Source organism: Trachurus trachurus, assembly GCF_905171665.1.
Source record: "Trachurus trachurus genome assembly, chromosome: 21".
NCBI classification, from domain to species: domain Eukaryota; kingdom Metazoa; phylum Chordata; class Actinopteri; order Carangiformes; family Carangidae; genus Trachurus; species Trachurus trachurus.
In genome coordinates this window covers 6,224,972-6,241,263 of record NC_139899.1, presented here as the reverse complement: position 1 = coordinate 6,241,263, position 16,292 = coordinate 6,224,972, and positions in this window count along the sequence as shown.

Here is a 16,292-nt window from a genome sequence, read left to right as displayed (position 1 = left end):
AGAGACACAGATGCAGCACACTGGAGGAACTTTAAAAATGTAGTTGCACCAATCACCATTCCTCCACTGAGTCACCTTTGCACATTCTTTTTTTTATGTGTTTCATGACCCCTGCTGCGACCAAATCATAAAGTTCTGGGACTGCTGCAATGAGATGTGGCAGTTTGCTGAATTTTCCCCGTGCTGCATAGTAGGGGAGAGTGGGGTAATGTGAGACACCGGGTAATGTGAGACACCCCCTGTATCTAGAAAACGGAACACATTTTTGGTCATCTGACCATTATGTTTTCAAGCCCCTTCCATTTCCCCATGGCCATGAAGGAGAGGACCTCATTATGCTGTGGAAAGCATGTTTTTTTTCACAAAAATATATTTTTTGCATGTAAAAGTAAATTTTCTTGCTGTCAAATTAATCAACTGTTGTGCCAAAGCAAATTGATTCAGGTAGAAAAACTTATATGATACATGATGATGAACTACCAACACATAAAACCATGTGATGATGCTGGCTGAAAATTAGCCTGAATTTCTAAGAGAGGTCGTTTTTTCTAAAATGGGGGTGTTGGGGTAAAGTGAGACAAATGCTGCGGGGTAAAGTGAGATGGATGTATTATAATAAATCCATGAGTGAGACACTGTGAGCACACCACACACAAAGATTTACACTAGAATCTTGTCCCCCAAGCCAGAAATGGTAACACTTTACACTAAGGTACACAAAATTAGAGTAGTTAATGAGTAACTAATGAAGAACTAATGAGGAACTAATGAGTAGTTAGTGAGGAATTGAGCTACACAAAATTACAGTAGTTACTGAGGAACTAAGGTACACAAAATTACAATAGTTACTGAGGAACTACTGATTAATTAACTATTAGTTAATGGTCAGTTCTTCAGGAACCCCTGATCAAATTTCAGAGGAGTAGTTAGTTAGGGAACTGAGATACACAAAATTAGAGTAGTTACTGAGGAACTAATGATTAACTAACTATTAGTTAATGGTCAGTTCTTCAGGAACCCCTGATCAAATTTCAGAGGAGTAGTTAATGAGGAACTAATGAGGAACTATTAATGATCAGTTCTTCATTAACTCATGATCAAATTTCATAGAAAGTTAATCACAACTTGATGATTAGCGAACTAGTTACTTCATCAGTACAGAATCATTACTCAATAAAATGTCCAGTAGTTAACCTTTATGACCTAAAGTGACACATAATAAGTGGTTTTTCATTTCTTCATCTTCATCTTTACATTAGTAGTTCCTTAAAAAATCACAGACAGCAGGATTCTTTAGAAGATTTTATTCATTAATTACAGACCACATACACATCAATATGACCATCCATGTTGCCTTCGAAATAAATATGATAGTTTGTCACATGTTTGGTAGGCTAAATGAATGTATCATGGGGCTGTGTAGTACTGTATACTGATCACACCGTGGTTCACAGTAAAGTTGTTTGAGGTGCACAAAATTTAGAGTAGTTATTTACTATGAAACAAATTTGGAATGAATGAGGAACTCACTATTAGTTAATGGTGAGTTATTCAGTAACTCCTAATCAAATTACTGAGGAACTAACTATTACTTAATCATTAGTTACCCTTTTTGTGTACCTTAAGGTAAAGTGAGACATCAAAATGAGTAGGTAATGAGTACTGAATCATTACTTAGTCATTAGTTACCCATTTTGTGTACCTTATAGTAAAGTGAGAAATCAAATTGAGTAGGTAATGAGTACTGAATCATTAGTTACCCTTTTTGTGTACCTTATAGTAAAGTGAGACATCAAAAGGACTAGGTAATGAGTACTGAATCATTAGTTACCTATTTTGTGTACCTTATAGTAAAGTGAGACATCAAAATGACTAGGTAATGAGTACTGAATCATTAGTTACCCTTTTTGTGTACCTTATAGTAAAGTGAGACATCAAAATGACTAGGTGATGAGTACTGAATCATTACTGAATCATTAGTTACTCTTTTTGTGCACCTTATAGTAAAGTGAGACATCAATATGAGTAGGTAATAAGTACTGAATCATTACCTAGTCATTAGTTACTATTTTTGTGTAAGGTACACAAACATTACAGTAGTTACTGATGAACTAATGAAGAACCAAAATAATCATTTGCCTCTATGTGCACCAAAATAACTTTTGTCTTCACGGGCACCAAAATAAGATTTTACCTGCACAGGTACACCAAAATAACATTTTTTTTATGTCCACACACAAGAAAATATGATAGAATGTAAAAAAATAATAATAATAAAAAGAGAAAGAAAAGAAAAGAAAAACCTTTGTAGCTTTCTTGTTTTAATAATAGCCTAATAAAAAATAACAAGTGTGTAGCGTCCCCAGCTAAATGATGGTCACAAATGATGAAACTGATGGTTCACATTCCTTCATTCCATGGACCGTATTCAGTTGCAGACACACCGTAAGAGCTATGAGAAGAAAATAAAATACAGTTACCTTTCCTTTTACATAAATGAAATTATTTTTAACTGCTTTTATCACATAAACAATCATAATAATAATAATAATAATAAATTTAATTTGTAATGCACTTTTCATCGGCACGATCTCAAAGTGCTACAATTGTTAAAACAAGGTAGGGAAAGTAGAGTTAAAAACAGGGTAGAAGGAAGAGTTAAAAATGTTAAAAACAGGGTAAAGGAAATAAAAACATGCTCAATGTAAGTTGACTCCCTTTTTATCTATTTAATCAAAAGACAATATCCAAATGGAGTGCTGTATTACCATGAAATAAATATTTTTAACCGTTTGTTTTTAATCCAATAAACTGTTTTTAACCTTACCAGACCTCACATCAAACAGACAAAACAGTCCTGTTGCATTAATAAAACAATCAACGAGTTAGCTTAGCTTTATCTCACTTCAATGTATTGAAGTGAGATGGAGCTAAGCTAAACTAACTAAGCCGAGCTGGCCAATGCTAATAGCTACCGCTAACCACAACATGTTCCATACATGAGACTATCAACGGCGACCAAACTCGAGCCGGACATAAATATAACATGAAAAGGTAACAAAAACAAACCTTGTGCCCCTTATTAGCCAGGTGCTAGGGCGTTACATGTAAGTTAGGCACACTTTTAGCATTGAAGACACTCTGGCCTTGTAGACACACTGCCGGTAAAATCCGTAGCACCGGAAGTTTATGAGGTCTCGGCGAGACGCTTTCAAAATAAAAGCACTGAATATAACGTCGGCTTAATATATAAGAAATAAAGCCCTGACCTTGACTAATGTTCAGAAACTAAATAAATAAACATAAAAACAACAAATGAAGTAATGTTCTTATCATAAAGGTCATTTACAAAGTGTCATTTGTCTTTTATTTTGGAAACGAGATCATCATTTCCTGTGCATCTTTACTGTGAGGAGCAGTGAATTCACTTGGCACAAGAGAAGCAATTGACCATGCCACAAGAGAAGCAATGGACCATGCAGGGAAAAGCAAAAGAAGGAAAATCCCATTTCGACGATATCTCGAGGATGAGGGTGTGACCGTACAGTGATATTTTAATGGTATCTGTCTTTTTTTTTTTTTTTTGGAAGATGTGTAAGATGACTCCTCAAATTTTACTATGCTAACTTTCTCCAAAGTGACCTAGCATAGCATCGATGCTATGGTCGGTTAACAGAATGTAGCATTGATGCTACACTTGCACACGTTGTACAAAACATTAAATAACCTGTTAACTGCATCTGAATCGCGGGATTCTTTGCTTTCCGAGGGTCCTTCAATGGTGCCTCTATGAAAGTATGCTCAAGTGTTGCATTGATGCTAGCTCGGTTTAGCTCTGTTCCCTTACCATGTGGTTACATGACGCATATCGTCCCTTGTTGTCATAGGTGCACCATTCAAAAAATCCAGTGATTCAGATGCTGTTCACAACTCATCTCTATCATATACGGTTCATAAGTTATTAAATATTGACAAAAATGTGCAACCTCAGCATCAATGCTATGCTCGGTTTAGCTTCTCTTCCAGTGTCACGTGTTGTCGTAGAGGCACCATTCAAGGACCCTCGGAAAGCGGATAACCCCCCCGATTCAGATGCTGTTCACAGCTCGTCTCTATCATAAACGGTTCATAAGTTATTTAATGTTTTGTAAAACATGTGCAAGCGTAGCATCAATGTAACGTTCGGTTAACCAAACTACGGTCGGTTTTAGAGGGCTAAATTCACTTTGGACAAAGTTATCTTACAGTAAATTTGAGGAGCAATCTTACCGAATTTGTATATATATAAAAAAAAGAGAGAGATACCATTAAAATGTACTTATACTGTACAGTCACATCCTCATCCTCGAGATATAGAACGTCTCTGATATAGTTGAGATGGGAGCTTCTGCTCTTCCTTGCTCTGTCCATTACTTCTCTCATCGTCGTCAAATGAATTCACTGCTCCTCACAGTAAAGCTGCACAGGTGAGCCACCGGAATTGAAGATCTTGTTTCCAAAATAAAAGACATGACTTTTTTTAAGCAAGTAAGTTACAAAGGTTTTTGTTGTTGTTTTACATTCTATGTCATTTTGGTGCACATGGAGGCAAATGATTATTTTGGTTCCTCATTAGTTCATCAGTAACTACTGTAATGTTTGTGTACCTTACACAAAAATAGTAACTAATGATTCAGTAATGATTCAGTACTTATTACCTACTCATTTTGATGTCTCACTTTACTATAAGGTACACAAAAAGAGTAACTAATGATTCAGTAATGATTCAGTACTCATTACCTAGTCATTTTGATGTCTCACTTTACTATAAGGTACACAAAATGGGTAACTAATGATTCAGTACTCATTACCTAGTCCTTTTGATGTCTCACTTTACTATAAGGTACACAAAAAGGGTAACTAATGATTCAGTAATGATTCAGTACTCATTACCTACTCAATTTGATTTCTCACTTTACTATAAGGTACACAAAAAGGGTAGGCTAACTAATGACTAAGTAATGATTCAGTACTCATTACCTACTCATTTTGATGTCTCACTTTACCTTAAGGTACACAAAAAGGGTAACTAATGATTAAGTAATAGTTAGTTCCTCAGTAATTTGATTAGGAGTTACTGAATAACTCACCATTAACTAATAGTGAGTTCCTCATTCATTCCAAATTTGTTTCATAGTAAATAACTACTCTAAATTTTGTGCACCTCAAACAACTTTACTGTGAACCACGGTGTGATCAGTATACAGTACTACACAGCCCCATGATACATTCATTTAGCCTACCAAACATGTGACAAACTATCATATTTATTTCAAAGGCAAAATGGATGGTCATATTGATGTGTATGTGGTCTGAAATTAATGAATAAAATCTTCTAAAGAATCCTGCTGTCTGTGATTTTTTTAAGGAACTACTAATGTAAAGATGAAGATGAAGAAATGAAAAACCACTCATTATGTGTCACTTTAGGTCATAAAGGTTAACTACTGGACATTTTATTGAGTAATGATTCTGTACTGATGAAGTAACTAGTTCGCTAATCATCAAGTTGTGATTAACTTTCTATGAAATTATATCATGAGTTAATGAAGAACTGATCATTAATAGTTCCTCATTAGTTCCTCATTAACTACTCCTCGGAAATTTGATCAGGGGTTCCTGAAGAACTGACCATTAACTAATAGTTAGTTAATCATTAGTTCCTCAGTAACTACTGTAATTTTGTGTATCTCATTTCCCTAACTAACTACTCATTAGTTCCTCAGTAACTACTCCTCTGAAATTTGATCAGGGGTTCCTGAAGAACTGACCATTAACTAATAGTTAATTAATCAGTAGTTCCTCAGTAACTACTGTAATTTTGTGTAGCTTAGTTCCTCAGTAACTACTGTAATTTTGTGTAGCTTAGTTCCTCACTAACTACTCATTAGTTCCTCATTAGTTCTTCATTAGTTACTCATTAACTACTCTAATTTTGTGTACCTTAGTGTAAAGTGTTACCCCAGAAATCTTGCGTGATCAATGATCTGTAGCCACACTGCTTTGTTATGCTATGTGCTCTTAGTCAGCTCACTTATTTATTGGTTAATTAACAAAATTTTAGTCACATTCCACTTTGTCGGCTCCCCCCACACACAAGAGGACTTTTGATCAAAATGGTCACGATTGTCGGGGCCTACAATCTGACCCCCAGACTATCTAACTGGTTCTATCTGTCATTTGAATGTTAATTAAAACATTTTGTGTTGTATTAAAGCAGAAGTAAGTGATATATTTGTGTTAATATAAGTCTTAAATAGTTATATCTTCCGACAGCAATCACTTACATAGAGTGTTTGGTCTGAAACACGGGTCTGTCAGTCACTCTGCTCTGCTCTGAGCCGAAGAGAAAACATTTATCGTATCCTACAGTTTTTATCCAATGAGGAGAGAGAACGGCATGCAGGGCTGTGTGTGCAGCCAAGGAACGCCGTGAATGTGGCGACGTAGGGACGAGGACTGTTATGGTGCGTTCAAGGAAACTCGTATTTTTCCGACCGTGAAGTGGTACCAGTTCGATCTGGTACGAGTTCACGGGTCAGAAGTTACGAGTGGCCGTTATAGTGACTTTCACCGGTAAAACAGGTCGGAAAAACACGAGTGGGTTGCCTGAAACGCTACAAAGTCGTAAGTTGTGACTTGAAGCTGTAATTTACGATTTCAAAAGCCTGCCTGGAACGCAGCATTAGCGAAAACGACCGGACCACTCACTTCTGCTTTAAGTGGATCAGTTTACCCCCTTGATTTCTCTAGTCTGTCTCAGTTTACCCCTGAGCTGGGGTAAACTGAGACACAAGACCACTTTTTTTTTTTTAAATAATCATATTTTCCCTTCGTTCTAAATACATTTTGATAATTTCCATTGCTAGGAAACATCCTGAATTAATGGGAAATGTGTACATTTTACTGATAAATCATTTCAGCTCGCTTAGAGGGGAGCAAATGTAAAAAATGTCTCACTTGCCCACTCTCCCCTACTTTATCCTCTGAAGATTTCTTTTGCTGAGTTTCTTCCGCTTCGATATAGCAGCTAAAGACAGAAGTGCAGCAGATTAGACAAACTCTCCATCTGTTCATTAAATAGACACGTAGAACAACATTTATAAATGTAACATACAGTGAGTTAACATGAGATCTTACATACAGGGAATAAAACTAACCTGGACTGACTTTGGGTCAGGGGACTTAAACAGCAGCAGTTTAAAAAATCAATACTCAAGCACGTAAGTACGGAGCCCTGGATATGACATGCAAGAAAAAAAATCATAATTTGTGGCCACGAAATATTAATTAGTTCCCACGAAATAGATATAACATGCGCACGAAATACTAACGTACTCCTGTACACATAGGCGCCGATTCCGTGGGCACTCCGGTGCACGAGCAGCCACTGACCAGGTTGAGCCCCCACTGGGGGTGGGAGGGCACGCCACCAGATGTGCATTTCTCCGTGCCGCCTCGGCCCCCCAGCTGTGTGTCTGTGGGTAGCTCGTGTGTGCGTAGCCTGTGTGAATGTGTGTGTTAATCCCTCTGTTCAGCATCTCTGTTAAGATGAATCAACACAAATAGCCGCAGAGCGCGAGTCTGGCACAGAGGTGCACGCATGGCGCATCTGGCACAATCGGTTAACGGCACCGCTCTGCGACTATTTCGCGTCCGACGTCTATGTTAAGCACACGTTTCTATTGATATTGTAGCGTCCGACCCGACGTAACTACAACAACATAACACAAACTTATCTGACAGCTCTCACTTCCTCCTCTGCTCCTCCTCACTCACTCACCTACACACACAGAATCGGCGCCTATGTGTCCAGGAGTACGTTAGTATTTCGTGCGCACGTTATATCTATTTCGTGGGAACAAATTAGTATTTCGTGGGAACAAATTAGTATTTCGTGGCCACGAAATATTAATTAGTTCCCACGAAATAGTAATTCGTGCGCACGTTATATCTATTTCGTGGCCACAAATTAGTATTTCGTGGGAACAAATTAGTATTTCGTGGCCACAAATTATGATTTTTTTCTTGTCATATCCAGGGCTCCGTACATAAGCACCCCTTTACACTGGAGAAAATTCTGTTCAAGAGGAAGTGCTCAGGCAACCTATGCTGTATCAGGTATATGACCCATTCCAGATTTGCGGTACATTTCAAATTTAGACAGAAAACAACCCTAACCCATTCTCAGAGAATACATTATTTCCTAACCTTAAACATGTAAGATTTGAAAAATTGAATCTGAAAATCAGTGTACTAAGAGTAAAACTTTGTTTTTTGTTTTACAGATAAATATTAACAAATAATGTTATGCGAGTAAAAAAAAAACTAAAAAAAACATACAAACAGTTTTCTACATGTTTCAATCTACATTTTATAATAAACAAATTATAAGTATAATCTGATATGACCAAGACGGGGCGCAAAACCCTTACCATGGGAGTCAATGGTAGTGTCGTTACTCTCTTTTCCAGTGCTCTACAGGCATAGCCTTGCAGAGCACAGCCAATCAGAGGCGGAGTAAGGCGGGTCTTGGCGTGGCCATCGTCGGAAAAAAAATATCGCTGCCGGTTGGGTTTAGGTATGAAGAAGGGAGTGGTTAAGGTTAGGGTAAGATGCAGGTACAGGCATAGCCTTGCAGAGCTCAGCCAATCAGAGGCGGAGTAAGGCGGGTCTTGGCGTGGCCATGGCAGGATTCGTAATATCGCGGCCTGGAAAGTAGTTGTTATTTAGTCCCGGTTGATTCTTTTTCAGTTAGTTTATGCAAATTGTATGAAAATAAAGATTAAACAATAGTTTATAGTGGCAGGTGGTTCCAAGCTGTGCCAAAAATGGACATTTTGGAAAGTTCGCCTGAATATTTTGTAGTAAAATCTCAATAATTTTGTAGGCTACTGCTTCAATTAATCAGAATCAACCACTGCAGAGATAATGTTCATTCATACATTGTATAATCATTTGATAGAGGTTTTGAGCTTTAGCAGCATCATTCTGAGGACACTCATCTAAAATATGATTTTTTGGGAATATTAATTTTATGATTTTTTTTCTGTGTGCCATCTTCATTTACTCTTCACCAGTAACACATATTGAACACCAAAAGTATTCAAATAGACCTTGTGGTTGCAGAGATATACTCATTTTATTATGGATATGCAATTTTTGAGAAAAGGCCTAGAAAATAGGCTTGGTTTTTAACAAGTTTCAAATGTAAAAACATTTTTTAATCCTCTGAATTGCTGACCTCTCATGACGTCTGATATCTCATGAACTTTACCTTGATCTCCTTCATTAGCCTACTGATAATGGCTTTCAAAATGTTTTTTTCCTCTAATGGTCACATGACCAGTAGATCCCAGTCATGTGACCACATAAATAATTACAATTTCAGTTTTGGGGGGAAAATGAAGATAAAGTAGTAGAGAGTAGAGATGGTATTCAGGAGAAGCTGTATCATTCTGGCCTTCAGTACTAGAGAGACACAGGAGCAGAGTGTTCACATTTCTGAAGATGATGTTGATGAGGGAACTCAGGGCCATTTTATTTTCCATTTATTAGTTTATTTGAAATGGGACTCTGCATATTCATGAACATACAAAAACAATTATTTGATGTGAATATGCTGATTTAGTGAGAAAGCTAATTTCCATCCATTGTCCCATGGTCACGAACAATAAAGTGCATTTATAGTTGTTGTAAAGTGTAAAGTTTGAGATTCAACAGGCAGTATCTGTCATAAAGTGCTCTTTTTATAGTGCTTAAAGGAGCATTATCGCAAATACAGCAGTAATAGCATAAAATAAGCTGACATATGCAAAAGATGGGTCGGGGGGAGCCATAAGTAAATTTACAAAAAAAAATCGCCAACAGTATAGTGTCCGTGGGGCAAATGCAGCATTTGTCTTTGTTATGATCCAAGCCGGCCCGGCGCTTGCTGCGTTAAAATGCACTCGGAACTCGCAAATCCGACCTCCGAACCGGACAAATATGCAACAGTAAGTAATGTAGCAGTGTTAGGGTGCTCACAGTCACTGAATCGCTGGTAGAACACTTTGTCTCCACGTCCCTGTGTCTTTCTTCAGCTGTCCTCTCAGCGTTATTAAGGAGGAGGACGTTTCAGTTGTTGTTGTCGTTGTTGTGGGCGACGTAGAGCTGCCGCTTCCACTAGCGAGTTTTCTTTTTCCCGCGATTGCACGTTCATTCGGCCTGGTGAGGGAGGAGGAGGGGGGAGGGAGAAGGAGGGGGGGCGGGGGGGACTAAACGAGGCTGCTCTCTCTCTCTGACAGCTGCCCACTTGTTTATATCTGATAAGCTCCGCCTGGTTCCATCTAGTGGCCGAATTTTGCGATAATACTCCTTTAAGGTGAAGTGCGTAAATAAAATAAATAAAAGATAGGACTACCCTTAGTGTTCACAGATTTTACTGAGCCATGTTTTTAGCTGTTTTTGAAATGTTACGTATGTTGAGCTGGGTAGTGTGTTCCATGTTGAGCAACCATAAATCGATCAAATCAGGACCTTGGTTAGTCCTGTGGTGCTGATAGAAGCTCTGGTTGCAGGTTAAACTCAGGCATGTTTGTCCAGACTCACTGAAAAAAAAAAAAAAAACTTGGAACACACATTCCACTCACCTAATGATTGCAGCCTCAGTGTGCTGGCATCATGTGCATCATGCGAGCTGCTTTGTGTTAAGCACTGCTCTTTTCCATAGTGGCTCAGTGAGAGATGATACTGCATATATTGTTGGTCAACCCAGTTTTCCTGTCCTTTATGCTTGCAGGTCTTTCAGAGGCGCTTACTGTATGGAACATGATGGTCACATAACCGAGGGGGGGGGGGGTTCAGAGTGGTGTGATGGGTTAGAGGGGCAGTTTGTCCCCTCAGGGTCCCTCTCCCTGCTCTTTTCTCAGCACTCTAACGTGCTCGTAGAAATGGATGTCTGCTTTGTCAGTGGCTCTCAGAACACTCTCCCTCTTTCAGTTGTTATTTGTCACTTTCAATCATACCAAAGCATTCAGATGCTTTCCACCCCAGTTGACAGACCTTAGCATATAGCATCAGTAGACCACTTCAGATCTGAAGACCCTCAGCCCTGGGACTCTACTCTGTGACACATAGCAACATGTCAGTGGTGACCATGCAGCCTGCTGTATCACCTGTTTAAGGCCAGACACTATGGGCAAAAACACTGGTTTTTCATGCACTGATCAATTTTGAGATGTTGGGCTATTTTTCTTCCTTAAAGCAGAAGTAAGTGGTCCGGTCGTTTTCGCTAATGCTGCGTTCCAGGCAGGCTTTTGAAATCGTAAATTACAGCTTCAAGTCACAACTTACGACTTTGTAGCGTTCCAGGCAACCCACTCGTGTTTTTCCGACCTGTTTTACCGGTGAAAGTCACTATAACGGCCACTCGTAACTTCCGACCGGTGAACTCGTACCAGATTGAACTGGTATGACTTCACGGTCGGAAAAATACGAGTTTCCTTGAACGCACCATAACAGTCCTCGTCCCTACGTCGCCACATTCACGGCGTCCCTTGGCTGCACACACAGCCCTGCATGCCGTTCTCTCTCCTCATTGGATAGAAACTGTAGGATACAATAAATGTTTTCTCCTCGACTCAGAGCAGAGCAGAGTGACTGACAGACCCGTGTTTCAGTCCAAACACTCTATGTAAGTGATTGCTGTCGGAAGATATAACTATTTAAGACTTATATTAACACAAATATATCACTTACTTCTGCTTTAACATGTATTCTTTCAGAAAAGTTGAAATAAATGGTAGAACATCCACATTGAGGTGGTTATTTTACTTCATTTTGTAGATTTCAAAAGTTAACATGCTACGGTGACATAGCCTACTGAGCTGTGTCTGTTGTCTGACCCAGGTCATGTCAGGTATCATTGTAAAGCTCTCTCTCTCCTGAACAATTATGTAGACTCCAAAAATTGTCATCTCCTCCATGTCCACAATCAATCATTTTTCCCCGAAATCTCCACTTCAGCACCACTTACAGACACCAAACCTTCCATTTTATTCCTGTCTATATTCTGAAGGTTTTTACAGAGGGGATTGTTGATATATCATTCACAGCCTGATTTATACAACATTTTATTCCTAAAAACATGGCAAAATTAGATTTTTTAGGGCTGGTGACAGTATTTTCTCATTTACTGTACAGAGTGATAAAAAGAGATATCCAAAATCCCCTCTGTAAAAACTTCTGACTCTAATATGTCAACAAAATAAAACAAGAATTTTGAAAGCGGCTTTATCAATTTTTCAGATTTCGGTTCTGGAAATAAATGAGTGCATATTTTATCAGATACTGCCTCATTTACATATTTAAATTTGACAAAACTTGTAATAGCCTACAAAAAATATTTGTCTCACGTAAGTTTCATGGTGGTCTTCATAAATGATCTTCTTGACAATGCAGGTAATTTTCTTTCATATCAGTTTAATAAAAAATATGGACAGTTATGTGACAATTTTAATCAACTGCTCTCTGCAGTGCCATCAAATTGGAGGAGGAAATAAAAAAAACACTAGTGACAATCAGCAGGTTAGTGTTCCAGTTCTAAAAACTCTTAAATGGTTAACAAAAATTAAGATAAATAAAATTATGAATAATTTTTTCTACATGCAGTCTGCTCCTTTTGGGAAGACGAGATTAACACTTTGATTCCCTGGAAAGATTATTTTAGGTCTATACAATAACAATTGATTCATACTCATACTAAGATTTTCTATAGAATTACCGCTACAAATAATTTTTAACACTATCCACTCTCCATTATGTAAATTTTGCAATGAAGAAGTGGAGGACCAGCTACATTTATTTTTTTATTGTACATATAGTCAGATTGTGGTTAGATATTGAAAAGCGGCCAAGACCCAAAAAGATTAATTTTGAATTTACACCACTAAATATTTTGTTGGGCGTACTGGATGCAAAATGCCCACAGATTGTAAACATGATCATTCTTTTGGGGAAAATATTTATATTTTATTTTATTTACATTTTTGAACTTGGTTTATTTTAGAAATACAGTGCATTGCCAATTTCTTTTGGAAAAAAATATCGCAACAAATCAAGATAAGGTGGAAATGCATAACAAAAAATGTGAAAAACTTACGTTTAATTTTAGTAGTTTTACACCCCTTTTTGTTGTAGTTTTTTTTTTTTTTTTTTACTTCTGTCCTGTTTTGGTCCTGTTTTATTATGTTGTGAGGTTTGTTCTGTCCTTTGTTTTCTGTTTGTCTGTTTTGGTTAGTGTATTGTCAGTGTACTGTATATATTGTGTATGCTATTGCCTGTTCCCATTAGAGAAAAAAAAAAGTTTAATGGTGATATCTGTTATTTAAAATTTTTTATCCTATTCACCTGTATTGTCTTACCTTAACACTCTTGAGGGGAGACACCGAGACAGCAGCTAGGTCATGTATTGACATTGTTTCAGTGTCTTTTCCAAGTTGGAGAGTGAGGGGCTTTGTGAGTGGCTGGGTGTCTCCCCACCATTGTGAACCCACACTGATCAACCCTCCCATCTCCTGTCTCCATACTCCTCTTATCACTGTTACCATTTATATAAATATTCAGTTCACAGATTGACTGTGCAGAAAGCATGATAACTGATGAAGGCACACTGTGACAAGTTATCATACTTGATTCATTCTGTCAGAGGAGTTAAAGACTGATGAGTTTCAACATGTTGATTTGATCCATACAAACAGGAGCCCGCACCACTCAAAACCCTGCAGGGTCACATGTGACTCATGTCATGTGATGTTATCCTCATCCTCACCTGCAAAGTCATTACTGGTCAAGTACCATCAGATCATCATATTCAAGCTCTTGGTTCCTCATCATCCTAAGAGAACCCTCCACTGTCTAAATGCAGGTCTACTTTAGAGAAGAACGGGAGGTAGAGGCTCCTCTAGGATTACAGCTTTACTATACTTAGTGATGTTGACTGTGGATGATAGATAGTGTAGTGTATTATCCACCTGAGCTTTTTTGCTTTAATATTTGAATTTGTTTTTCATGGTGTTTTCTTAGCCTAAAAGTTAAGGGATATGTCAGAGGACAGTCACCATTTGGATAGGAACTTCATTTGTGATAAGTAACAGTTTATAGTTAAATGGAATAAATATTAAATAAAATCAGATGTTACAAGAGAAACGGCACATACAGTACATTTACAGCAAGATGTTTAGATTAGGTGTCTAGCAGTAGTGTGGAATGTACCTTGAGAAATGTGTTTCTTGTCATTTACTCTTTTCTTGTGGGTCATAGTTTTTGGGGATACTTGACACTGTATCTATTCTTGGTTAGCCTGGTCAAGAGGTTAAATGTCAGAAGGCATAGGTTAGGTTTTGTTTTTAGATCCTGTCTTTGTCTGACCATCTTGGACAGACATATCCTTATATTGGAAAAAGGTGGAGGTTTAGAGAACGTACGTATATAAGGTTAGAGCTTTAGGCTAAGAGAGTGATCTCATATTGGACCAGAGATGCTCCAGGATTCGACATTTTTGTACACTGTTCTTCTTCTTGTAATAAACTCTTTTTGAATGCAAGAAAAGACGTGTCGGCGGTGATCCCTTCTTTTTCATCAACACACCAATATACCACAATAGATAGATAGATAGATAGATAGATAGATAGATAGATAGATAGATAGATAGATAGATAGATAGATAGATAGATAGATAGATAGATAGACATCAGATTCCATGGTACAGTAGTAAAGTAAACCACCCTCTCAAGACTTAATATCCAAACCTGCGATACCTCAAATCCTGCTTTACACACACACACACACACACACACACACACACACACACACACACACACACACACACGCACGCACACACACTGAGCCTCCAGTGATGAATCTGTCTGTGTGGATGTGAAGGGATGAACATGACTGTGACATGGAGGGAGCTGGAGGCGTGTTGCCCTCACAAATGTCACTTTCCATCCATTTCTCTCCTCCTCAGCCTCGCTCCTGATTGGTCAGGATAAACTGTCACCTGATCATTGTTTCAGTTGCCCTGCTTATTTTTCTTGGATTCTAGTATTTCACAGAGACCCACTGACCCGTCATCTGGGACTCTGTTCATACAGTAGCAGTAGAGCACTCCAGGCAATGGAGGACCCGTGCAAAATGTGTGTAAAGCAGAAAATGTGTTTAAAGTTTTGGAGACTTAAGAAGAGGTTCTGCTCTCTGTGTGTTAGTTTAAATACTAACCGGGGAGAAGCATGTGTCTGCAGACCCGGAGACCTGCACAGTCAGACCCCCGCACTTATGGACCCGCACATTCAGACCCCTTGGTTTTTTGCTACAGCGCCACCTGTTTTGTGTGGTAATGGTTACAGATATGACAGATACGAAATATGGACATAGTTTGTGTGTGGGCCAACGTGTTCATAAAATATAAAATGCCATGCTTGTGGAAACGTTGGCCCACATAATTTTATTTCTGTTTAATTTAAGTGGATAGTATTAATAGTAGATCTTGGTTTCATTAATTTAAACAAAATGTGCCGGCCAAATGAGCTTCCAAAAAAAAGCTAAGTTTGCTTAGCCTATTATATTATATTATATTAGTAGCCTATTTGATGTGCATATAAGACTATCGTTCGATACTCACGTTCCTGCCATCCATATTGTCCATATTTTGTATCTGTCATATCTGTATCCATTAGCATACAAAACCAATAGTAACCCAATGCAATAGAACAGGGGTGGCAAACTCATTTTAGTTCAGGGGCCACAAGTGGGCTGGACCAGTGAAATAATAGAACAATAACCTATAAATTAAAGGAACTTTGAATTTTTCCCTTTGTTTTACCTACATTATTAAGATGTTTACAGTTAGTTAACTATCCTTTTACAAAACATATTATGAACAACATGAAATTTCTTGATAAAAATATGTAATGTTCTAATATGTAATCCTCATACTTAGCAAATTCATCCTGAGGGCCGGATTGGACCTTCTCCCAGGCCAGTTTTGGCCCGCGGGCCACATGTTTGACACCCCTGCAATAGAGCATTTAAAAGCATTTTATTTCATTATAGGCTATTAAAAAAAGTTGTAAAGTGTTCCAAGCTTCACAAATGATTAGGTCGTGGCGTTTTATTTGGATTTTGCCCTGTCAAAAACCATAGTGCGGGTCCAGACTGTGCAGTTGCAATTTTACAGTCGACCACTCGGTGACATTAAGGGGTCTGAACCATAA